This window comes from Camelus bactrianus, chromosome 14 (genome assembly GCF_048773025.1).
Source record: "Camelus bactrianus isolate YW-2024 breed Bactrian camel chromosome 14, ASM4877302v1, whole genome shotgun sequence".
NCBI lineage: Eukaryota > Metazoa > Chordata > Mammalia > Artiodactyla > Camelidae > Camelus > Camelus bactrianus.
The window spans coordinates 18657506-18685042 of NC_133552.1; the positions used below are offsets into that span (position 1 = coordinate 18657506).

General features: G+C 38.6%; 1 protein-coding gene across 2 annotated transcripts in view; it reads left to right on the forward strand.

Moving 5' to 3' along the window:
* TSC22D1 (TSC22 domain family member 1) overlaps nt 1-27537 on the forward strand; it is a 110171-nt gene that overhangs the window by 69029 nt on the left and 13605 nt on the right. The window contains exon 1 of one of the 2 annotated variants that reach the window (XM_045514024.2): nt 9578-9694. The exons of the other annotated variant lie outside the window; for it this stretch is intronic. The gene's annotated coding sequence lies outside the window, so the exon portion shown is untranslated. Of the gene's footprint in view, nt 1-9577; nt 9695-27537 lie in introns of those variants that run through there. 2 annotated transcript variants of the gene reach the window in all.

The window sequence follows — 27537 nt, forward strand, 5'->3', positions numbered from 1 at the left end:
TGAAATTGTCTTTATTTTACTCTAGCTCTTGAAAGATCTTGGGGACCCGATTCTCAGTTGAGAATTATCCTATTCAGCTGTTCTTTCTGCAATAGCAGGACATTTTTGAAATGTCTTTCTAATGAAAAATGTAATCAGAAGTCTAATATTTATTATGTGTGGGCTTAATAAAAAAGATCTTACTAAAAAGCCTCTTAATAACCTTGTACAAAGTTTGTGTTAGGTTATTGGCAGAATTGCTATACATTAAAAGACTGAAATATTCCATACATATATGTGTGGTGACCGTCCTTAGGTTTGTAACTAGGGTCACTATTTATACTATTATTGTTTATGGCCTTGAGTTTTTATTTACTTATACTAATTAAGCACCTGTTTTTCAGAAACTCGTACTTTATTAGTTCTTTGTGATTGGACGGCAAGCTGTCTGCATTTCAGTCTTTTAAAACCTTATTTTCTAACTATGGCCTTGATTAAATGGATTTTACTTTTCTTTCTATCTGCTCCTTACTACTTCTATAATACGATAAAAGGAAGATGTAGTCCCACATTCTCTGAATCTTTCTCCATCACTCATGCTACATGCTCTCCATATCTTTTATGTTTTAGTTTTCACTATAATCCTACCTTGCTTCTGTTTTGTAAATGAGGAAATTGAGTTTAAAAGGTATTTAAGTGACTTCCCAAGGTATCATTGTGTATAAGTGTTGGGACTAGGGGCTAGGAGTCAAAACACAACCACTCATGTATTTTCTACAATTCTGGTCTCATTTAGGTTAAGATATCCTATGGTAATCAGTTCTCTTTATGCAGATCAGTAGGTAGACAGGATAACCACCTGTGGAGCTTGATATATGCAAAAGCAAAACTCAACTAAAAATACTGCTGTACTGGTATTTTGTGTTGCGTCAAAGGCATATAATTAGATTTACTTCTAGAATTTGAGATCACTGTCTTATGCCACAAGTCATTAAATGTTTATCATGAGTATCATTTGTATTTATTATAATTTCTATCACTCCCTGCCTTCCCCTCCCCCAACTCCCATCCTAGACTAACGTGACAAGTCATAATAAATAACTATGTGTTTTTTTCCTCTTCCAGACCAATTAAAATAACTTTATTGCATACTTATAAGCCCAATATTCAGAGAGTATTTATCTCTGGGTTGGCATTATTATTTACAATATAAAAGTCTGGGAAGTGGGGGGAGGACTGTGTTCTCTTACCTGTCAGGGAAATTGGAATATTCTGTGTAGTCTTAAAGGATTTCATAGAAAGATAGGGAAATCCATTATTGTAAATACTAGAGGTTTTAGGGGGATGTTTGAACGTTCTTACAGTTGACTACAGAAATAATTTCAAACTTTCTGGCAACTCTAACCTCAAAATATTCAGGTACTATTTTTGAGTTTCTTTTATCTGTTCTTGTTTTTCCCCCAGTTTTTCAAATTTTATGACAGTATGTCTATTAAGTTTGTTAACATACTATAAATTTTAATTCTGTAGTTAAGCAATACGTTTTTTAAAGTGGCCCAGATTTGTGTATAAGATGCCTATGTGTTCAGCTTTAAAAGAAACTGGTTAGAAATTAAATTATATAGACTCTTATATAAACAAGATTATACTTAATTTAAGATAGCCCGGGTTGTGTATGTAAAAATGTCTCCTAGAACGGAATAGACAGCTTTTTTTTTTAAATAGCATGTGATGTGTTAGCGCCATCTACTGTTGAGTAAGAATAGTCACCTTGTGTATACTTGGGTTTTTCCCAGCCTCTATTAAGTTCTGCGTATTACTGTGGGTATTCTTACCTAGTTGACAACTCTGTAAAATCTGAGTGTTTGGGGATATTCAGATGATATCCTATCTATGTTCACAGTTGGCCAGTTTTTGGAGATTCTGTTTCATAATTCTTGTCAATAGCAGTGGCAGATTTCCTGTAGGATTTTAAAATCATCATCATCGTCGTCATCATCATCATCTGACTATGCTAGCTTTCCATATAGCATCCTTGTTTTAAAACTTGCTAATTGATTGGCCATTGCTATAAAAAGACTGGTGGATTAAAATTGGGATTTAAATTGAATGTCCCATTTGTAGTTGAAAGACTATCCATGGAAACCCATGTTTCAGTTTGTTGCTTGTTATTTAATTAATTGAATGTCCAAATCTCATAGCAGAGTGTTGAGTGTATTTGTAATTTAGAGGAAAACCTGTGTCTAAATAATATAGCAATTTTCTTGGAGTTTAAGTTGTTAATGGAAAGGACATTGCAAAAATAGGTTCATATAATGCTGTTCATTTTACCACTTGTGATCTTGAGACCAATGACCTTAACTTCTCGGAGCCTCAGTTTTCTCATCTGTAAATGAGAATAACAATTAATAGTACCTACTTCTTGAGATTATTGTAAAGCATACATAAAATAGTCTTTCTAAAAGCACTTAGCATAGCTTCTGGCACGTAATAATAAACACTCAATAAATGTTACCATTATCATCATTATTAATATTTAATCACTTTATATATTCAAAGTGAATAGAATGTTTCAATAAATATATTTTTATCTTAGTTACTAATACCTGTTTAAAAACCTATAATGTTTGAATAAAAGTTATAGCTTAAGTATATAAATGGTCAAAATGTTTCTGCACATCATTTAGAGGAGAGAATATACGGTAGGGTGGAAAGTACTAGCCTTCAGGATCTCTGGTCCTGGATCTGTCAGTTACTAGCAGTGTAACTTGCAGTGAATGATTTAATCTCTCTAAAGCTCAGTTTCCTCATCTGAAAAATGAGGATGTTTTGAACATTAAATGATGTATGTAGAGAGCCATTGGCATTTTGTAGACTAACAGAACATAAATGTTAATTCTCTCTTTCAGTAACAACATACTACAAGTTTACTAACATGCACATATTTCTATAATTTTGATTTATGTTACTCTTCCTAAAATAAAAAGATGTTTAGCATCTTTATGAAAGCATTGGAATTTGAAAGGATGCAAAGAAATTATAACATCTTCAAGGAGTATAATTAAGGAGATAGGATCTAAATACATGAAGGTTTTCTTTTTAATTTGAATAATGCAGTAATATTTGTACGTGACTGTTAGTAAATTATACAGAAAATGTTTTTTAGGAGTTCAAAGGAGAAATACTTTTTACACTGGACCAGCTTGCCTCCCCCCCACCAACATTATTATTATTTTTTAAAAATCATTATTATTATTTAAAAATTATTTTGGTAGTTGTGGCCCCTTGGATATTCTAGGGGGACATAAAGAAGATAAAATCCATTCATGGATTAATAGAAATATTTACCATTTACATGTTATCTACCAGCATCGTGGACCAAAGCTCAAGGTGGGGCAGGAGTTATGTGTGGCGGTAACTGATCAACACTGAGTATTGTTCTGAGCACAGTACGTGCTCAGAAATATACGAACAAACAAATGAAAGCCTCTGCATCCCAGTAGTAATACCAACTGAAACCAGTGTTCTCATCACACAATAAATTTCTCCGTATAATTATAAAGAGCTAATTCCCTCCTGTGTCCTCTGGGTCTTGGCTTTATCAGGATGCATCACTTCTAGTTATCTTTCATCTCCACTTAACTGGCCGTGTGTGTGGACCAGCAAGCCCCCAGCCTCACCCCAGACCTCGTCTTCCTCACTCCGCATTCATCTCTGCGGCTGTGGGGTGGCTGTTCCCACTTCCTCACCACCCTGCAACCCAAGCTTCTGAAATTGTTCTTTTGCAGATATGCCCAGTGACTTCCTAACTGTCCAGCGTCGAGTCCGAGGAGCACCGAGCTCTGCTAGTTCTCTTCCCTTGACCTTGTCCTTTTTAGTCTTATTATCACCCCTTCCCTTTTTTTTCCCCTCCCAGCCCTCTTAACTGCTGGTGTGTCCTTAGGTCCTATCATTGGCCCTCTCTTCTTTTTACTCTACAGGTTTTGTTTGCATGCCAGGGATCCTGCCCCTGTCTGATGATGGGGTGCCTCCACTTGAGTTTTACCTGTGGGATCCAGGTCAACCCCTTGTAGTGCAGGGGGTACAGGTGATGGGCTTTAGCCCCTCAGAACCTCCATCACCTGTCAACACACTAGAGCTTCCCTGAGTAAGCAGACAACCTATGTAAAACAACCGACCAGAAAACACAAACACATGCAGAAGTAATCTGCTTGATATGGAAACTCAGCCTCAGGAAGTGTCTCTAACCCTTTCTGCCTCTGAATTGCTCCTCTGTAGACTTTTCTGGAGCTGCCCTTGAGTGGCCTCAGTTTCCCTGTGAGCATATCTACTGCCCGTCCCATCCAAGCTGGGCTCCTCATTTATCACTCCTTGCAGACAGTCTTGTGCTCCTGTATTCTGCCACAGTTAACAGTCCCAAGATGTGCTCTGTAGCACAGCCAGACGCCCTGATCATCCTGAATTCTGCTACTTCTCTCTTATCTTAAGTACCCAGTCAGTCCTGGGATAACTACTGCCTTAATATCTTTCATCCACGATGGAATTTACTCCACTATGTTAGAATTATTTGATCAACGTCTTGTTCCTTTCACGTGGGATTTTATGTCCCACGTACCTATCATAATTTGTATAGAGTAGTAAATGCTCAATTAATATTTTTATATGCAGAAATAAATTTATTAACAATCCCTATATCCCAAAGAATTAATAGCATCACTCTATTGTCCTAAAAAAACCCCAGAGCACTATGGAACAATAGGTCTTCTAATCTTAATTTTTTTAAAATGTTATATTAATGAATGTTAATGTTATATTAAAGTGAAATACTTTAGATTTTCTTTTATAGTTTCTCAGTTTAAAAGAGAGTGTTTTATGTGCTATCAGTACATCTTGGAACTTGTACACTTCTAATTCCTTCAGTTTTTAAAAATGAAGTCCAAATTCCCTGTCAGTCTTTTTAATCCAGTTTTTCTTATTTAATAATATTTCTCACTATTATTTTTGTTCCTTGGATGTTCTCAAATGGTGGTTTGATAGTGACATTTTTGTTAAATGCATACTGTGCAATTCTCTTATTTGTTGTCATTTTTGAAATGAATTGTTCTCATTATACAGCAGTCCTCTCAGGGCCAGCCTCAGAGGGGTGGATTTTCTCCATTTCAGTCCTAAATAAATAGCCCAAGAGAGGGTGGCGTGTTCCAACTTCTAAATGGTTACAACTTATTTGTGTAGGCTTCCCAGTGTATTTGACATAAGAGAAGCATTCAGATAACTGAAGCAGACTTTCGGACCCCTAACCTCATTTCAACCTTCTAACCTTATTTTATTTACCCTTCTGAGGTGATGATGGTTTGATGACCACTCAGGTTCAGCTCCAGGGTGATGAGTTTTGTCTATAAGGAGTTGTCTACCACGTGGCTCTCAGCCTAACAAGACAGAAAAATGATCTCTTCTTCAGCCTCTGTGTGACTGGTAACAGTCTGCCCTTTTCGTTCCGTTGCTATTAATCTCCTGAGGCCCAGGAAGCCAGATAATCAGGTTTTAAGAATTACGTGATAAACGAGTCAGTAGTTCTGAAGCAAGATCTAAGCAACAGGGTATATGTCTTTGGTGCAGTGGCTTTATACAAGCTTCTTCAACGTTCAGAGTTAGTCTTTGATCTTTGAGTTTCTAGGCTGTGGACTGAAGGTTAGTTAGGGTTGCTGATTCTAGGTTCCTCAATACACTTCCCAGTCATCTGTGGTTCATCCAGTTCTGGTGTTTTCTGGAATCAGCCAGTCTCGTATAATTTATTTCACTGCATCTGCTCAGAGAGCCACTTGGGACAGAGCAAGAGGCCTTAATTTCTTTTCTTTCAGTAATATTCAGGGGGCTTTTATCTTCGGAGATGGAGGGCCTGAGTGATAGTCTCTGCCGCACACGGTACACGTGTGTGTTTGTGTGTATATACACACGTAGCACGCATTCCTGCCTTGTGCTGTTAGTTCACGGCCAGAGTCCCCACCTAGCGCTGTGTATAAAGAACATTAGCGCCATGTGTGCGTCCTGGGCTCTCTTGCTGGGTGGCTGGTGTGCACAGCAGGCAGCAGGAAAGACTTGACTAATAGAATGTGGGAAACTGTCTATGAGTTTTCCGTCAATAGTTTAATGCTGGCTTATGTTTTGGAATGTGATGTAAATTTATTGTCTTTGCCTTATTTTAATTATTATTTATTTAATTATTAGGGCCTGCATTTGCTACATATTAAAAATATGAAGAAATTTCAATATTCCATAATTTACTTCTTTCAAATTTTGAGCTGTCATATTTGTTCTTTGTAGAGGCAATAGAGCTGTACGTTCAGGCATCAGGCTGCCAGATTCTAAGCCTGACTCAAAAAATGATTCACTTATGCCCATGAACTTGGGTATATTTCTTAGTCTTTCTGTGCCTCAGTTCTCCTGCCTATAAAATGGTAAAATAAAGTTATTGTGGGGATTATGTGAGATACTATGTAAGTACTTAGACTAGTGCGTGGATACTAGTCCCTCAGTAGTGGTAATACTACCATCCCCTCTATTTTTCCTATGGCAAACATTTGAAATGTGATTTTTAATGTAAATTTAAATTTTAATATTTCTTTAAACTTAAGACTTCTGGAATCTTCTGGCATCTATGAGAGAATGTTGTGGTTTAACTATTTAAGCACCTTAAAAGTGGTTCAGATTTGAAGTTCTCTCCCAGCTTTCACAAAGCCTCTGGTGAAATTATTTTACCTTTTACATAAGGACTTTATTTAAAAATAGGAGTAGCACTTGCTGTGTTCTCCACGGTACCCCCTTTTCTCTCCTTCACACCCATCTGATCTCCAGATCGGTGTGTTTGGCGCCGGGGGTACAACCTACAGGGTCATCAGAATGTGCCACCTTCTACTATACAGGTGATCTGATTCTGCAAAGCAGTGATTTTCAGATCTCTGAGAGCATCTGACAGGGAGACATTGCCTGGTCTAAGAGTTCAGGAAAGACTCCCTTTGGGAAGGAACTTGAGATGAAGTCTAAAGAATCTTCAGTATCATTAACTAGAAACAGTCAACAGGGCAGGGCCTGTATTTCCGGCAGAGATGGATGTTTGAATGGCTGAGATGGGAGGGAGCCATTATATATGAGGAAATTGTATTTAAAAAAGTAATGAATTCTTATTTTTTGCAGTTACAATATTTTACTATCAAATATATTCTAGGAATGGCCACATAACACTCTTAAAATTTTTAAATTAATTAGTAACTGCAGTAGTCTAATCTTTTGATAAAATCTTTATGTTTAAGAAAATGTAAAAAGAAACTATTTTTAGTGTAAATTGTAATTACTAAATGTAGAAAATCATCATCACAAAATTTGATCCAATTAGCTATGCTTTTAAAATTAAAGATTGACTTCAAGTATAAGACATGATAGTTTAGGGGTCAGATCATGCAGTTAAGGAATCATTTTCATTACTTTTTAAAAAATAGAGCCTATTCTCCATGTTTTTCTATACTGGACTTTATATACTGGCACCACATGTTAGATGAGAACAAAAGGAGGAGAATCAGTTTATTAGTTATTTTAAGCTTTCTTCAAATTACAAATAATTTGTATTTTTTTGACTGATAGAACTAACCATTGTGTGTTATAATAATTCTGATGTATTTTTCTATACTTATATTCCTGGGAATAAATAACACAAGTTGTTCTGTAGTTTGTAGTTTATGTAACTGTTAAAGTAGAAAGTTGAATGGAGTTTGAGTATGATACCTAATTTACATATTTTGTCAGCAATCACATTTCAGCTCCTTTATAGAAACTCTGTATCCCTAACGACTTAAACATTTCTTGTTAGAATGTTAGTTTGCCATGACTGGATAATCTATGTTTCATCGGCTGATGACCCTCCTCCAAGTGTTTCTTGGAGTCAGAGTATCTCACAAGGGCTCATGTAGCTTATCTAGTGTTAACCACATGGCATTCGTTTCAATTTTTCTCCATCTCTTCAGACCACCCACCAAAGTTCTGCCCTGTTCAGTGGGCAGTGCCACTTTGGGTGGTTTTTTGCTGCTGATCCTCCTCTTGGCCATTGCAGGGACCACCTAGGCTGGGTCACTGAATGATTTCTAGGTCTTGCTGATGACGCTGTCTAGTCTGGGAGTTTTATTTGCAAAAATATTTTTCACTAACAAATTAATTTTCTTTAGTGGCATATACAGGACTGTTCCCATGCCATATCTCTTCATCAGTCTGTTTCAGAAAACTGTATTTTTCTATCAACTTGCCCACTTAATCTATATCTTTTAAATTATGGTTATATTCCTTTTTCATTCCTGATACTGCTTATTTCTGCCTTCTCTTCTTTCTTAATTAATCATACTGGGGGTTTAACAGTTTGTTTTACAGTCATTTTCGCAGAGCCCATTTTGGACTCTGTTGATGTAATATATATTTGTTTTTTATTTTAATGGCTTTTGCCATTGTCTTTATTATCTCCTTTTATTTTCTTCAGGTTTATTTTGTTGGGTTTCCCCCCAGTTTTCTTCATAAAGCCTTATTCCACTAATCTTTAGCCTTTATTTTAATATTCAAGAGTGTACATTTCTCCTAAATGTTACTTCAGTTGCATTCTCCAAGTTTTGATATGTACTATATTTGTTGTTATTCATTTTAATCTCATAGTTTAAAAGAAAATCTGTGATGTTGACTCCTTTGCATTATATTTTCCTATCATAAAATTTCCTTAATTTTCTAGACTTTAAGCTCTTTTTTAAAAGCTCCAACTTGGACATTTACTAGTTATTTTCTGTTTTATAATAGACACCACCCTGCTTTTGTAGATGTCAGTTCCTTCCCCTTTGGTTGATTTTATCCATCTTTTCCTACCTTCTGGAGTAGCACTGCAGACTGTGTAGGAGAAAAACAAATGAAGAACTATGTGTTTCTCTTTCTTTCCCACCCCATCCCCACCTCTGCTCCAGTAAGTGGTATATTTATAGGACTCGAGTGGAATATCTTGGGCTCAAACTGCAGGAAGTACTGTGGGGCCTCCTGGGGATGGAAAGGCTGTGGGCAGCTAGTTTCTCCATCTCTCTCTGAGCCCTCCTATCTGCTCGTTCCAGTTTGGCTTTGCTTGTCAGCTTGATTTTTCCTCCCTTCCCTCCTTTGCTCCTTCTCTTCTTGTCTGCCTCTCTCCCTGCCCCTCCCACCCACCTCTCTTCCCTCCCCCTCTCCTTTCCTGCCTTCATTCCTTCCTTCATCTTTTCTCTTCCTCAAGTCTTCCATTCTTGCATCCTCATTGTTCCACTCGCCACCCCAAACATGTTTCAATAGTTGGGAAACCCCCTACTACTCCTGGTTTTTAGATCAAGGACACCCCCAGAAGCCATAAGAGCACTGACTCAGTTACACCCTCAGAAAACCTGAAGAAACTCTCCTGCGCCCTTTAAAATCCTAAACATAGCAAGTCACTGTGTTCACATTTTTTTTGTGTGTCCCCTCGGAGGCCCAGTCATCATCAATAAATTGAGTCCCTGCCCCTTTAAACAGAAACTGCCTTGGGGGAGGGATGGAACCTGGGCTGCTTCCTGGAGCTCTGGGGCCACCAGGGGTGTCAGTTGGGCCTGGATGAAAAGAGCAGCCCAGGGAAGCCACGGTGGCTGGCGCGTGTGTCACGAGAATTTTTCTGTAGCCTAGTGATAGACCAGCTGTGAGTACTTACATGTAATTCATTAACTGGAGAGAATTGCCCCTCTGTGATCCTGAAGTGGTCCTGAACGGTGTTCCTTACCTTGAAAGGCAGTTGGCTTCCACATACCCATCTGGGAAGGTGAAAGAAGGTTCAGTTCAGCCATTTTTGTTTTTGTTTTTGTTTTTTCTAGTTGGGACATTTTAGAAGCTGTTTTTTAAAAACTACTTGGAGGATTATTTGGAGATTATGAAGGAAGGGATTTTTTTTCCTTTCCTTGTTAACTGAGATGAACTGTAGAAAGTCCTATTTTAGTTGAAGATCTTTAAAATTGTAGCTTCATAACAGCTTTTTAATTTGTTTGGTTCCCTGGGGGAAACCATTATGAAGTGACTTAAAACTGCAGATGCTTTAGAATTTTATGTTGAGCTTTTCTATCAGAACATAGTACCTTCATTTAGCCTTACTTGAAAATGATGTTAGTATGTTTATAGTATGTTTTCAAAACAGAGGCCTTTAGATTTATATGTAAGCATCAGGTGCATGGTTCTTTTGAAATGTTCAAAATTTTTGTGAATGCTTCTTAGAGCTGGTGAATTCTAGCTTAATTAAAAACATATATTTTATATACTGTATATATTTTATAACAGTATATATATGTATTGTTTCTGTAACTTAAGCTGACTTGAATGCTAGCAAAAGTACTCATGTGTAGTTCAACATAAATTTAAAATTCTTAAGAGTAGTTGATATTAACTCTTAGGGATTAATTTAGAATTATGATTTTAAAACGGTTTAAGTTTCAAAAACAGTTGTTCACTAGCTTAAAATTAAAGAAAATAATTATAGGAATTTTGCAGTTGGCTTACTATACAAAGACATAGATTTTAATTAGTTTTATTTAAAGAGAGATACACCAAAAAGATAATGGACAAATAAACTTTAAGTCTTTTATAGTTAAATCTGTAGAGTTCATCAGTATTAACAGTTTAAAGAAAAGATACATCATGCCTTAGAGCTGAAAGTACAAAAGGGAAGTTTTTCTGCTTAGCATAAATGAAAATTCTTGAATCTTAAAGGAGAAACAAGCTTTTTGCCTAAATTAACTCTTGCATATGATGGCAAAATTTTCTAATTATTTTTAGTGAAAAATTAATGAATCCATTTTTTAAAATTCTACTTTATTTTTCATTTATGGGCTCCAGAAGTGTTTGTAAACTTTATGATTTTAGGGTAGTGAGGGAACTAAGAGATCTGATTGCTAATGGTCAAATAATGTCTGTTTTCATAATGGTATAGATACAGATGCAAAGATTGATTGTTTTTTTTAAAAGTCACTGAAATAACTTAGATTTTAGTTATTGACAAATAGATGACCAGGAGTTGTGGTTTATGATGTAATTTTTTTAGAACTGGCTTGTGATGATTTAAAAAAAGACGTACTTTGTTAAACCAAATAGAACCTATGATTCACGAATATGCCACTGAGATTAATGGTTAATTGAGAATATTTTGGATATATAAGATAAATTTCATCTCAATTATAGTATTAAGTGATCTTATTTGCCCACCTATTTTGTAATGACCTGCATCTCTGATTACTGGCTTTAGAAGCAACTTAATACTTTATAAGTGCTTTTACATGTGTTGCTTCATCTGGATCCTTAGAATAACTTGTGAGGGAGGGAAGGCAAATAATTCATCCTTATTGCTACTTATGGAAGCATAGCTCGTCAGTCAGACTAAGTCCCAGTCTTTCAGCGCGTGTTTGTCCTTTTTATATATATGCAATACATATAAAGTACGTTTAATAAACATTTGTTGAGTGAATTAGCATAATTTTGATCATAAAGCAATATATACTATTAATGATTTAATTAGAAATTTCTTTAATAAATTAGAAGGGAAAATTCTTCAAATCCATCTACATTGTATTGGATGAAAGATAAAAAAATTATCTCACATATGTCATTTGTATGTGATTGTAATATGTAAAATGTAATTATATATCTGTATGTACATTAAAAATATATAATTATAGTGTATATTATGGTGTATATATACATATACATATGTATATGCACTTGTAAGTATATGTATTAACTAACATTTTATTGGCAATTTAAAATCTGATAGCAGAGCTGGTCTGATTGAAGAAGTGTAGAGAAATTTGTCTAATTTTAAGGACATTTAAGGAGAAAATTAAGAAAAGCAGTTTATCTAAAAAGCTAATGGAAATGGAGTACAGAAAGGGCTGTGATAGAGCTTTAAAAGCTGGTGCTTGGTTAAAACAATGGAATTTAAAGCTAACAAACTTGAAAAATCTTTGTTTCTTTAGTTTTCTTTAATCTTCTATTTTTCTGAGTTTACTTATGGAATTCATAGGTAATACTGATATCCTTGTTTCTCCTGTAGCCATTCAGTGGGTTATTTGGACATTTTAACTTGTCAACAGAAAAGCTAAAAAGATTGTGAAAACATTTACTTGCATAATCATTATCCCTGATAAAACTTTTTGTTTTGTATTTTTTTCTATTAACATAGTACAAGACTTTATGTGGTAAAAGTAAACACTTAGCACAGTTGTACAATTAAATGTGAAGCTTATTTGGAGAATGATTTTGAAGATGGAAGGGACAAAAATAGAGACCTCAAAACACAATTAGCTGCCATTCTTCCCAAATTCCATTACACTCTCTGCATGTGTGTCTTGAAATAATTATCCTTACACTGTCCCATTGTCTCTCCTACTAAAATTTTTCAAGGTAAAGACTCTGCCTTTTCATGTTTTTGTCCTCAGCCCCTGGTACAAATAGCAAGTTCTCAGAGATTTGCTGGCTGGATGGGTGGGTGAGAGGGGAGGGAGAAATCAGATATGCCCATAGTTATAAAGGTCTGAGGCACTGATGCCGGCATGCAAGTGAAAAACTGCTGGTATATATGAAAAAAGAGAAGGCAGAGTCCTGGCACTGTGAGATAAAAGAGATGACCAGTGTTTGTTGAACCAAAGATGTAAGTTCAGATGATGCTGTAGAACAGAAAAATCCAACAGTCTCCTTGGCCTTCTTTCCGGGAAGTTTTAATAGTGAGAAGGCAACATAAATGTAATTTAGAGCCTTCATTAAAAGAAAGACAAGAAACAAACAAAAATTTAGCCAGAAGTTCTAATTTATTACTTTTCAGAAACATTTTAAGCAGATACTCTACTTTTATCTATATGAATACCTATGCTATTGGAAATGGTGCTTGGAAACTGAAAGCAGACAGGCTGTCACTTAGGACAGGCTATTTGACCCCCAAGCCTCAATGACCTTGTTGGTAAGTTGGGGATATGAGTGGTTACCTCCTCCACAAGGTTAACATGAGGATTATTAAATGAGATAGATCAGCTCAATCACAGATTTAGAGGAAGCTCTCAATAAATATTAGGTCTTACAATGAACTATCTAATTATAGCTGAGCAATATTCAACAGTTTTTGACCTTTATAAATAGAATTCCATATGGTCCATCCTAGTATTACTGTCATCATATGTTTGTGTAATCGGTGTTCTTATTTTCACAGAATAAACTTCCACTCCCTTATCTGTCAAGAGACTTAGTCTTCATTGAATAGTTTTCTTAAAAGGAATTAATTGTTACAGATGGCGCTCTGAAAATGTCAATGGTCCTGTATTTTTATCCACTGTTTTAAAACTAGTTTTTTTTATGTCAACATGATATTAAGAAACTCCATAGTATTTTATTTGGGAGTCGGTACAATTTAAGCTATAAAATATATGTAGTCAAGGTGCTATAGAATTTTACCATACTTATCCTACTTCAGAATTTAAAGTTGATCAAGCAAGGCTATCTAGCGGGCAATAAAAAATTTGCAGGTCCATTTATTCACCATGAGGGTTATTTAATTACCAGAAAGGAGAGCGCCATCCATTACTGATGTGAAGAGTTTATTGAGAGTTCCAAGTGCTCACTATTGCATTTCTACATCTTACTTTTGAAGAGCCGGCTTAGTTCTGACCTTAGAAACAACTTCATTAAGCCAAACATTGACAATTTAATAGTTTTTTGTAAATTTCATGACCATTAGTATCAGCATTTAAGATTTTAAAGTACTTCTTATCAGCATTTAAGATTCTAAAGTAATTAAAGTGATTAATGTTTTTCTAAATAAGCACATTTTTAAAAATCAAAATTTGTTTTAAAATATGAGGTGGTGAAGTGCTTTTGAATAAGTACCACAAGGTGGCAGGATTGTATTTTTGTCGATTCTTTTTGCTTTGATGTACTGCAAACTCAGTTATCTAAAATCAAAGTTTTCCGTGTGGTTAACTGTTAAGCATTTCATAAACCAGAACTTTTAAATTTTAACTTTTCTGATGGAAAACTTTCTAAACTACATTCCATGCTTTCCTGAATTCGTAAGCAGAAGAATATAACTTAGCCTTTATCAATAAGCCATTTGAATCCCAGTCATTGGGTTGTGATTAAGATGAAGTGATCGATAAAGGCGGTACAAGGAATGAGGACTGGCCCCAGCAGAGACTCGAGAACTTGTGCTCTTAAGAGCTGTGCTTGGGTCAGCTTGCTTTCTGCTGATCCACATTTTTTCCTGTTGAAGTGAAGTGAATCATGTCAAGTGGAAGACTCTGGTGTAGTCAAACGTAATTGCTTTCTGCAAAATTAAATAGCAAATGAAGCAGACATTGCCTTCTCCTGGGGTGTGGGGGTGGGTGTGACAGGTGGTTTAGGGGAAGGAAAATAAACTATGAGGCTTTAGAAAGTCTTCATCAAAAGCCACTCTGGAAAAGGCAGTCCCAAACCATAAGGAATAGGATTCTATCAATATGAGGGACGTTAGAAACTAATGTAACCATAGTGGAGCAGCTTTAAGAAAAATTATTTCCTGTGATAATATTTTAGACTCCGAATCATACATAATCTGTGTGAAAGAGAGAATATTGATTATAAACGACATATTCAGGGATGGATGTCTTTCCTTGGTGACTCTGTCCTCCTGCTCTGGTCAAGGAAGAGCTGTTTCAAGGCAGTTTGTGCCTTTATTGGTGAGACACAAGCGTTGGGTAGAATCTTCTGTCTCTTGGATGCTGCCTTTTTGCCAGAGCCTGTCTTTCCCCTCCCGCGTGCTTCCAGGTCTACAGTTGCTCTGTGAATCTGTTACAAAAGACTGGACAAAAGACAGGTTTTCTTCTGGATATCGTTCCTTCATTCATTATTTGCATATTTTTCTCACTCTTTAAAAAAGATTGTATATAGAATTCATTGGGTCGAATTTCAGAACGAGTCCACATAAGACCTCCCATCAGCACGAAGAAAGCACTAGCTGAGCTCTGCTGATTCAGGGGAGAGAAGAGGACGAGGTTTCCAGCAGCTGCCCTGTGTTTCTCTGGCTCCCTGCTGTGGTCCTCGACCTGCCTGCCGCTTCCCTGCCCTCCCTAGTGAGCATCGACTCACGGAGGGTTTTGTTTTTTCCCTCATCTTTCATTCGGCTCTTCTGGGGTAATCGGAGAACTTCATCAGAACTCCAGAGAAGCCCCGAGAAGTGACTGCTAAATGAGCTCTGAAATAGATACAGAGCATAGACACTTGAGCCTTTCTTCTTGGTTCTCCTCGGTGGTACAACTTTTTTCTTTTTTTAAACTTATAGTAGACAAGGGAGTAGAAGTTTCATGACTAAAACATACGGATAAATTTCTCTGGCTTGTAATTTAAGGATGTATACATTTTCCTCCTGGCAAGGTATCATATGTTTTTAAGTAAAAGCTGTCTTATTCAAGATTTGAAAACTGGTTTTGTGGATTATATAAAAGATTCATGCTTTAAGAAACAACCTGAACCCTCTTTGTTGTCTTGGGGCAGTTTTTGTGTAACTGCACACGCTGAAACTAAATTCACTCTAGCTCTGAGATGACCTGAGAGATCAGATGTGATAGCTTAGCTGTGTTAAGAACACCCTCCTACACATTCTGCAGAAAACTTAAAAACTATTAGCATAAGCAGCTGGTTTGAATTGGAGCCAAGTTTGAATATTTAACTCCAAGATAGAATCACATTAAAAGTATCTAAAGAATTAGTCCGCAATTTAAGTGTTTTTCTCATTTTAAATGTAGTTTTAAGGTATATTTAATTCTTGTTTTGATGAAGGAATTTTGGATTGAAAATGCATTGTAGTTTAATTTTTTTAAAAAAGAAGTTAGAAATAGGTTACAGACTTTGATTGCCAAGCTAAAGATTGAGATTTTTATCCTATAGGTAGGGTGTAGTCATTAAAGGACTTGTAATTGAACAAGTGACAGATAAGAAATTAAGAAAAAAATTAAGAATATTAGCCTGGAAGCAGTATACAAGATGGATTTGCTTGGATCCAGCTGGATAGAGATTAGAGCCAGACGGACCAGTTGGGATTAAATGGCAATAATCCAGAAGTCTTCTGATATGGGTCTGGATTAGGGTGTTGGCAACAGAAATAAAAAAAGAATTAAAGGCAGAGATATTAGCAGAGAAGAATTGATAAGACAGCAGATTGCTAAGTGAGTAAAGAAAAAAGTATGTGATATAAAATTTCTATTTTTGTCCGAGACAGAAGTCTTAGACACAAGCCCATCTTCTAGAGGAAAACTATTTTGGTACATTTAGCATTTTGCAAATTCTTCATAATGTAGGAGATAATGCTGCTTGATTTAAAGCCCAGTAAAGGGAGACACAGTTGATACTGAGCCCGATTTCACAGGCTGATAAGGCTAAAAGTGACTTTGAAAGATCATAGTGCAGTGGTTCTCAAATACTAGCAGCCTCAAAATCACTTGGTTTATTGGGGATGGGGAGGGTGTTTTAGAAGATGCAGAATGTCATGGTTAAGAGCACAGACTCTATGGAGGTCTGCAGGTTGGAAGCTTGGATCCACCCTTTACTATGGGCCAAGCTACTCTGTTAACTGCTCTGTGTCCCGGTTAACTATTAGGGGAATTACAGGAACAGAATCAGATGATTCATACAAAATGCTTAGAAGATTGCCTGGCACGTTGTAAATGCCGAATAAATGGTAGCAGCTCTTATTGTTATCAATTTATCATTTCCTCCCTCTGGAGAGTAATTCATACCTTTGACATTGGACTCAGGAATCTGTATTTTAAAAATATCCCTTCCTACAGCTCTGATTACTAAATTTGCAAACTTTTGTTGCAACCTGCTTTTCTACCTCCATATGCTAGGACTGTGTTTCAATCTCCCAATCCATTTTCATTCTTTATTTTGACATTCCAAAGACAGCCATGTTTATAAATGGTGTGTGCTACAGTTTCAGTGTGCTCGGTCAGGAACTCCTTTTGAGTAGCTTATCTGAATCCCTCTGGAAATTCCTCTAAGCCTCTCCCCCACATTGCTCTCCCCTTCAAGTCTCCCAGTGGGACTGAGCATCCTGGCCCTTAGGTGCCAGGGCCACGTGCTGCCTCCCCCGAAGCCGAATTATTGCTCCCTGGTCTTGGTCCTCACCCTCCAGCCCTGCTTATTTCCAGCCCTACCTGCGCCCTCAGAAATATCTTTGTAAGTTGGGGGAAATGAATATACAGTCTTACTGACTAATTACAACTGAAACCTTTTTTTAAAATGCATAAATATGATCAGGTTTTGGGTTTTGTTGTTGTTTAAATTCTGCCTAAGACATATTCTCCAGTTCTCTGTTGCTGGTGTCTTGCTCTGGTTAACCCTGGCTTCACTTTGAAATCACCCTGGGGAACTTTTAAAACCTACCAGAGCTCAGGATGGGCCTCAGCACCTATGTTTGTGAAAAACTTCCCACTTGAGTCTAAGGTTCCACCAAGGTTGAGAAGCACTGAATTAGCTTCAGTCTCATCATTGTCCTTTTCTCCACCCACCGCTGCCCCGCTCCAGCCCACCGACACAGTGCTGTTAGACAAGGAATGCCTCAGCCATCTGAAGTGAGCATGGCTCTCCTAGTGCGGCAGAAGAGTTGAGGGGATAAAGAGAAAGCTTACTGAAGCCTGTGTTTTTCCTGGTGGGCGCCCTCTGTACTCCTGACTCTCTGCTTTAGACCTTCGCACATCTTATTCCCGTATGAGGTCAGAGTCTTCTAAAACTGTACAATTTTCCTTAATAGTGCAGGCATTTCTTCTATACCATGATAACGTTGTCTCTAAAAACCTTCTCATTTTCCAAAATTGTATGCAAAAAATAAGACAGTTTATGGAGAAAACAGCTGGGGCCAGCCACCCACACTTAAGTGGCTTTGTAACCAGAGCCCTGAGAAGATAAAAAATGGGTACCAGCTCCACATAGCTGGAAGCTCTTATGGTAGATATTAAAAATACATTCAGAAAAGTAGAGTGAAATGCCAGCAACATGTTAATTAAAGCAGAGGCGGCAGGTGCAAAGATAACGCAGAAGGAAATGAAGCTTGAAGCCAGCAGGGCGGTGAGGCTGGCGGGGGGACTCCTGGGGAAGCGTGTGCTTTTAAGTTTCGTTAAACACACATGAAAGGGTTTCTGCTGCTGCTAAACAGCAACAGAGCCTGGAACTCTTTCCTTTCTTGCTGAAGATTGTAATTCACTGGCTGTTCTGACAACTCTTGGGTAGGAAAACCCCCTGTGAAGCAACACCGCTTCTGTGTTAGACTGACATCATTTTTCCACTTACTAATCACTTACGAATTAATTTGCCTTCCAGAAACACACGTTATAGCAAAAAAGACTATATATCAAAAAAAAAAAAGACTGTATATCACAGTTTGTACTCCCAGACTAATTTGTGACATGAATCGATTAAGGCCTCTCTTGGCCACTAGAATGTGAGCTCCATGAGGTCAGGGACTGGGACTGTTTGGACTTCCCATCCTAGGAGGCATTTGTGGAATGAATGAATGACTTAGAACTTCTTTAAAGAAAGTGGTGGGAGTCCTTAAAGTTAGAGGCATTCAGCTGAACAGTAAAAATGATAGAACTTTACAGAGGGTTTAGGAAGTAGAAGAAATCATCCCTGATCTTCCTCTACTACAGTCATTCTTTATTCTTATTCTTATTCTTATTCTTATTCTTATTCTTATTCTTATTCTTATTCTTATTCTTATTCTTATTCCTATTCTTATTCTTATTCCATGACCTTTTGAAATATACATTTTATTAGTTCTCTGTTGCTGTAACAAATTACCTTAAAATTTAGTGGCTTAGAACAACAATAAACATTTGTTTTCTTACTCGGTTTCTGGGGGTTAGGAACTCGAGAGTGGCTTAGCTGGATGGTTCTGGCTCAGGGTCTCTCCTGAGGTTATGGTCAAGATGTCAGCCAGGAGGCAGTCATCTAAAGCCTTGACACTGGGCTGGGGGATCCACTTTCAAGAGAGCTCACTCACATGGTTGGCACGTTGTTGCTGCGTGTTGGCAGGGTGCCTTCCATTTCTTGCCACATAGGCTTCTCCGTAGGCTGCATGAGGGTCTTCATGCGTGACAGCTAGCCTCTCCCAGAGAGAGTGATCAAAGAAGTCACACCCCATCATTTGTGCAATATTTTTCACAGGTCAGCACTATTTGTTGTGGAAGGTGGAAGGGGATTACACAAGGATGTGCATACCTAGAGGGGAGGGTCACCGGAGGCCATCTTGGAGGCTGGGTACCACACGTATGCATTCATGGTTCTAGCTGTCATCATAGGATATGCACAGTCTGTATTGCTTTGTCCACTTAACATGTGAAGTGTTTTCATGTTGCTTAGTTTCTGTTATTTTTGGTGTCTGTAACTCCCTAGTTTCTTTTGTTTCTAAACATGAGATTATAACATGTAATAGTTAGACTTAATTTTCCCTAAAATTCAATTCAGCAGGCATCGAAGTCCCCTCTATGTACATAGCTAAGCATTTTAAATTTGCCACTATATCCCTGAATGTTACAAAAATGTAGGCTATGTACATACATGTAAAATAACTCAATTACGGATACAGTAAACAGTATGGAAAGTGACTGACTTTTTTCTTTTTTCTTTCATGATTCAATCTACTTCTGGCATTGTTCTTTAACAATTACTGTAATTGGATTGCAGGTAAGGAGCCTTAAATTTTTTCTCCTTCATCATATCTTAAGAGCAAATGAGTATAAATTGGCAAATAAAATTTTGTAGAAACCATTGAATCAGGTACCACACATTTAAGGATTCAGATACTTCTTTTAAAAGGCCATCTTCATAAACTTCCTTATGAAATTCAGTAGTTAATCTGAATTTATTCCCATTGAGTCATCTCTGAGGTCATGTGCACAGTGATTTACCCATGGGCAGGACAACTACCTTAATTTCTAGTTCAGAGTCAAGAGTACAACCAGTCACTGAGCTGCAGTTAAGCCAAAGCTACTGTTTCTGTTCTTCTGGGTAGACTGAAGACTAACACAGGTGTGTGAGAAGTTTGCGAGCATGTCTAATGAGTTGAATGTGATTTACAGACACAGGTCATTACTATACTTTTCCATTCCATAATTTTAACTGATATTCCGTAATTTTAGGAAATCACATACAGTTTTTATATCCATGTATACTTTCTCTCCTCATAAAGCTTATACACAGATGATGATGTCTGTTTTTGTTACTTTGTCAAGAAAAATTGATCCCTTTGATCAAACGCTTGAGAAACTTACATGCAAAATTTTTTATATGATCAATTTTAGGTCTTTTTTTTTTCAGAATTAGGATTAGTGGGAGTAAGGACTAAAATTATTAAGTGGATCTCGTTTATTGAAAAAAGGGACGTGATTTATTTTTCATATTTCTTAAGCTTTTAATAAGTGTAACATGCATCTAAAGTCTTATTTGTAATTATGTACGTTAACTTGATTTGTATACATTATATGTTTTAATGTAGGCTTTACTTTTCACAGATGGGTAAACAGTTTTTAAGACTCAGAAGGCTTACTAGAAATGTATCATTACTACTTTCTTTTGTTGTACAAAGTCTGCTCTTATTTTCCATAAAAGAGATTGAATGAGGCCACTGTGATGTAGCGTTTACAGAGCCATATTTACTGCTGCGTAGTAGCTTTCTAAAATGTTTGTGTGTGTAAAGTAGATGTTTGATGTTCCATAACCTGAGCAAAACAAGGTGAACTTCATAACTGTTCTTGAGATTTTGCTGAAATAACATTTGTGTGTATGTATTTTGACAATCTAGGAGTCACCAGTCTGGATTACTCTTATTGTATAATGGTTTCTGTCTAATATATATACTTATTTGTTACAGTGATAGGGCCATTTGAATTGATGATTATACTTTGATTACCTGGCTTCCTTTCAAATCATTCTTCCTCCCTCATTAAAGGGCTAAGCCCCTTAAACAGAACTTTTTTCTAGTCTTTGCTTTAGTCCTCCTTTCATGGAGCCTCCATGCTGTATCTGGAACGGTCGCGTCTGTTCTGAAGGAATGCGGTTTCTGAAGTCGAGGGCACTGCGCTGCAGTAATCCGTCCTCTCAGCGGCTGCTCCCGCTTCCTAGAGGCCGGGTTGATTTGGCTGGTGTGCACTAGTTAGGTTCAACTGGCTGTTTGCAGCCAGTCTCTATTCTGATTGGCTAGGCTCATGTGTTGTGGGGTAGATTTCAGATTCCTTAGCAGCATTTTCAAGATTCTTGGGAATTGGAAGGTCTCTGAATACTTCTGCCTTCATCTTTAGCTAGATACCTGTTTCTCATCAACCTGGCAATTTGGTTGGATATAGATAACCACCTTCTTCAATTAACTTGTGTATTATTGCTGGAAATTCTTCAGCAGTTTTCTCATCTGCAATCTCTGCTTCACCTGACAGCTGAAAGCTTTGAAATTATAGACATTTTTGAAACTACTAAACTGGTCATTAGTAGCACTAAAAGAAGCTACTTCTGCAGGACCTGGTGATTTCCACGTAAGGGCTTCGTATAGAGACAGTGCTTTCTCTTTGATTGTGAGAAAGGCTGTTCCTGGATTTTTGTTTGGGTTTGTTATGTTTTGCTATTTGTTCTTCAGTCCGTGTACTCAGCAATCTTTGCGTTTCCCCTCTTTTCTTTAGCGCTTGTTCTTACTGACTTCACAGCACTTGAAGTTCCTCTACTTGTGGGTGTTTCATTTTCATGTGTTATCTTTGGTGATCCAGGTGTGGGCTCCTTTATGCTTGCTGCTCTGGAGATATCCCATGTTCTCTTGTTTCTTTCCAAAGCGTCTCCCTTAATAGTTAAATGTTTTTCTTTTGCATGCACTGCTTGGTATTTTTGAACCAGAGTGGTTAGACTCTGTTTGGGATTTGAGTAAGTGCATTTTTTTACAGACAAAAGTTAACATTTGCAAAAGAAGAGCAAAACAACCTTGTAGGATAACAAACGTGAACCGAGTAGCTGGTATATGTTTGAGATGTGTGTGTGTATGTGTTTTCCCAGGCAGCTTGGTTCAGCTGGGTGCAGTTTCCTGTGTTTAGCTAGTATTTCTTTTTTCTCTCTCTCTTTTTTTTTTTTTAGCTACTATTTCTGAAGGCATAAGCATAAGCAAAATGTGAAATACGAATTTTGTCAAATTGTTCTCTAACGTATAGATTGTGTTGGAACAAATTTGCGTTTTCCGAACAAGTTTTATAGCAGAACAGATTGTGCTTGATAGGCTTTTTAAATTTAAAAAAGCGTGATCTGTAGTTCTAGGAAATTTTCTTGAATTATTTTATGATACTTTCCTCCATATTCTCTGTTCTGCTTCCAAAACTTCTGCCATTGAGATGTTAGTCTTTCTTTCTTTCTTTCTTTTCCTAATGGACGTCCTGGGGATTGAACCCAGGACCTGGTGCATGCTAAGCACACACTCTACCACTGAGCTATACACCCACCTCCAGATGTTAGCCCTTCTAAACTGCTGTTCTTTCCCTTCTTTCCTCTTTTTCCCTCTTTGGTATTTGTTCTAGTTCTGAGATATTTCTTCAACTTCACTTTGCATTTATTCTAGGGAATTTTCGCTTGTGGTCTCGTAATACCAGTTTTCAATTTTCCAAGAGCTTCCGGTGCTGGTTTGGTGTTGCCCACCCCCTCCCCATTATTTTATCCATGTCATCTTTTAGGATCTTTAAAGTTTCTTCATTTCCATACACTGCTTCTGTTTCCTCTAGGTTCCTCTTTTCTGAGTGTTGGTTCTATTAGAGGATGGTTAGCCCTTGCTCTAATATTCAGTTAGTAAGGGTAAGGAAGGGTCTGTGTTTCCTACAGACTCTCATTTTGCCTGAACCTTGTACTTTGAGAAGCCTGTGCTTTGGAAGTATTGGATTCTTCAACGCATATCAGCTATCTTCTGGATTCTCTTTACTGCTTGCTTAGGTTTCAGCTTGATGAATTACCATCTTTCTTCCCCCAGGCTGCTGAAACGGACATCTCTCCCATTTATTCCATTCTTCTATGTTTAGAACTTGATCCTCTGTTTCTTTGGTGGTTTGTAGAAAGCAACAGAGATAATATAAATGAGTGTATTCAATCTACCATATTCACTTAGAAGTAGCTTTAAACAGCTTTGTAGTAGAAGAAAGTAAAACCTGGTGTGAGATTCTCATGGCTTCATGAAACCCCCCAAACCAAGATTCAGAAAAGAGCTATCATTGCATTTCTAGCGCTTGAACGTTGTAGACAGATGATTCTACAAAAGGACGTCACTTGTTTATACTTCCAGACAGGAAAAGATTTTGAGTTTTTATTGGAATTGGAAAGTGAAAAGCACTGCAAAATAATCTCTGAAGAAACCCGTTTGGGAGAATACCAAGTGCTGTGTAATTCCAGGGCCACATTGCTGTAATACACACAGCAGTGCTTCTTAAGTGCACTGTGTAGCATGATGCTGATCTCAGTAAGTGCTCTTCTCCACCAAAGAGGAGAGGAGTCTTTTGGAAAACCAAGAAAGCCAGGGCCGTCTCTGGCATCATGTGTACTGCTCACTGCATGTTCTCGTGATGCTTCGTGATGGCTTGACTTTGCAGGGACTCTTGATTATCAGACAACCATTACTTCTTCTTGTTCTCCTCTTCTCTCTGAGAAGCTCTTTTGTGGCTGATTCCTTTATTTCCTTCAGGTTTTTAGTCCAAATTCACTTTCTCAGGGAGGCCTTCCTTGATGACTTGATCTGAAATTTTCTCCTCTCCGATCTTGCACATCCCTGCTTCCCTTTTCAGTGGTCTCCCCAGTACCGTCCGTATCTCACACACCTTGTATTTGGATGTTTGTCTTGTTTACTTTTTTAATCCCACTTGAATGTAGGTTCCACGAGGGCAGGGATTTTGTTCATGACTGAATCCCCAGTGCCTGGCACAGAACAGGTGCTCTATGTATAGGTGTTGGGTTCTCACCGCTTCCCCAACTATTTCAATGTTCCAGGCATAACCAGTCTTTCAAAGGACTATGTGAAGGCATGTGTTATGTTAAAACTGCAGAAATGTTTTTGGCTTTTCATAGCGGTGACAAGTATGGCCTTGATCATGTCACGTAACTCCTCTGTGCCTTGGTTTCCTCATCTGTATACATGAGGACAATAATGGTACTGAGATGAGCAGACTGTTGAGGTAGTTAAATGAGTAAATGTGTGTAATGAGCTTTATTCCGCTGCCCTCGGAATAAAGTCCAGTCTCTGGGCTGGTCTGGCAAGTAGTTAAGTGCAGTTAAGTGTTTGCCACTGTGACTATTCACTGTGACTATCATGACCGTCCATGTTCCTTCCTACAGCAGCACAATAGCGAGTGTTTACCATAGACCAGGCTCAGATCCAGGTGCTTGGGACACAGTGGTAAATAAACCAGTCAACACCCCCGACCCTAGCCCTTTTCTAGTGGAGGGAGGCAGACAGTAACCATAGAAACTCAATAAACAGGAATGACTTTGAACACTTTCAGGCCAGGGTAGCACACGGCCCTCCCTCGGTGCGAGATGAGGGAGTGGGGAGGAGCAGCCTGGGTTTCAGTGGTGAGGGTCACCTCCTTAGTTAGGTGGTGGGTTTGGGGGTGTCTGTTCTACTGTTATGTTTCCTAATTTACATATATGTTACATGTATTTTGTATGCTTTAAATACTTTGTTAAAACCCTTTTCTGTCTCGAGCACACTTCACTGTTGAAATAGGTTAATTGTTCATTTAACTTAATTATCCTAGTAGGTTAAGATACTTGATTTTTTAAAAATTCTCTCAATATAACCTAATCCCCCCCCCCCCGCATTTATTAAAGGTGGTCAAAGTTGTATTTCATTAGCTCGGTTTTTACTCACAATATGTATCTGAAGCATTCAGTTTTATGTGATTTGTGTAGAATTATCCTAATTTGGGGTAGCAGGTGATGGGATTCATGCTTTGTCACTGACACCATTTTAAGGACGTTAGCAAAACGTCTTGTTTTATTCAAAATATTACGATTGAATTTTAAAATATATGCAGTATTTAATTTGTGTAACGGAGCGAAGGATTTAACTTTTGTACATTGCATAAAAGTAATGAATCATTTTGTATTTTAACTTTACCTTCCAACCACCTACGAAACTTAAAATGAAAGCACATTCAATTAAGAATATCTCTTTATTAGAAATGCATGTCTAATCATGTAATAAATCAGTATATTTAAGGTATAATTTGTCCCAATGTGTCTAACCCTCATAGCTGTCGGTGCCTTTACAGTTTTAAGGACAGACTCCAGTTTTTCACTAAGTGCACTGAATTGGGCGTTTCTGAGGTGTCTGCAAACAGCCTGGCAGCTCTCAGTTCTGTGTGGTGGTTCCAGACGAGACTCGACTGGCTTGAGTTTGGATCTTGGCTCTGCTGTGTTTTTAAGGGTTATGTCACCTTGGGCGGTGTTTGGCTCAGTTTTCTTTACGTGAAGAAAATAATGGTACCTACTACCTTATAGTTGTTGTGAGGATTACATAAGAAAATGCGTGTAGAACCAGTTTATTGAGAAGTCTTAATTGTCAGGGGTATGAATGTGGAGCAGTGTTACTTTTCTAACAATGGCCATCAGATTTGCCCTTTGGAAACACCTCCTTTTTGTTACATAGCGGGGCTGCTTCAGTGTCTCCCTTGAGCTGTGTGACTTTTCAGTTACTTTTGATTACTCAAACCACCTCACTTTGGTTCTCCAGACTTAGTTCTCTTATTTAATAACTGTATCATTTGCTTCAGACCTCTCCTCTTCGGCCAACTCCCGGATATTTTTTGAATTCATCCCCCCTTTTCTCTATCTCGCTTCCCCTTGGTTCTGGCGCTCATTCTTTCCTTCCCTTCACCCCAGGTCTCATCTCCTCTAGTCTTGTACACTGTGGTCAGGGCGACCTTGCTAAGACACAGATCTAAGTGCATCACTTGCCTGTTTAAAACCCTTTTGTGTGAACCCCCGCTGCCCTCAGAATAAAGTCCATGGCCCACGAGGCCCCAGCCTGTGTGCAGCCTTTTTTCCTCCTACGGCTTCTCTTTGCACCCCCAGCACTGCCCCCGCCTTCCTGCTCCGTGGCCACACTCGACCACCGACAGAGCTGTGGGGATGCGGCGTGCTGCTTCCAGACCCAGGCTCTCCCTCTTCGTGGGGTGTCCTCATTCACTTAGTACTGGGTGTCCAACCAGGCAGCTCCGCTTACTTTTCAGAGGGAAGAGGCCCAGGGGCAGTCTTCTGCTTTCAGAAACATCTCCCGGCTTCTTTCTGCCAGCCATCATTCCCAGATGACCCGAAGCGTCAGGTGTCTTCCTCTCCCCATCCCACAACTGTCCCAGGGTCCCTGAAAGCAGGGACTATGTCTTCTTCACCTCCGTCATTTTAGAGCCAACCCTAAAGCTCCAGGCCTTTCGTGGGTGCTCTGTTGGATAAGTATAATAATGAACGAAGGAACACCCAAAGAGCTAATGGGTGGAAATGTGTTATTCTAGTTCGTATCCTTCTGGCTAAGATGTGTTGCAGTGGCCATGTCTTTTACAGCGGTCAGCAGCAAGTTTAAATCCTAAAAAGTGACCCTAATGCTCGTGGTAAGTGTGTGTCTCCCACTCCTTTGGCCTTGGGAGCCCACGCAGCACTTGACTGTTTTCATTATGTTGTTGACTTCTCACATGTACTTACCTGCGAGGAAAGGGGGACATAGCAATGTCAGGGTCACACTGTGGCCGAGACATAGGAAGGGGATCCTAGGTGATGCACGGAGAGTCAAGGCCTGCGGGGCTGTGTTGGGAAGCCAGAGGTTCTCAGGGGACGTGCTGATGAGCCGGGGACGCAGCCCACCTGCCTTCTCCACGAGTGCACGTTGTTGTCCCTGGTCCACTTGGGCTCCCTTTGATCCTTCTCACAGCTCCTGAGAGGTGTGACAGGCTCTCCAGGGAAGCACCATGGCTTATGAAAAGACATCTGAAAATCAACCAGGCATGTTCACAAAGCCACATGCCTGTCAGCAGGGTGTGTCTGTGTGTTGTGGGGGCCCCCTTGCTCCAGGACCTCCTCCCGGTGGTTGGAAAGCACCTCAGACCGTGGGACTCCTGGCACTGGGACTAGGCTGGGTGCCCATCAGCCTCTCCAGCATCATAATCTAATATGAAGCCGGGGGTCGGGGGGTGGCGTTCATCAAAAGCTCAATGTCTGTACTCAGGACAAGGCCTAGAAACCCTGCAGCCAGGCTGCCAGGCCCATACACCACCTGGGCTCTGGCTCTGGTCTCCACAAAGACTCCTGGCCAGTGTCTTCACCTGTGAAGTGGGCAGCTTTACGTGATGAATGAGGTTCCATTGAGCTTGGCAGGAGGGACCTCCACCTGACTCCTCCAGCACGAATATTCCTTAGTTTAGACCTTTACACGTGAATCTGGAATTCCTGGTCTGCATGTCCAGAGGACAGCGTATTGAATCA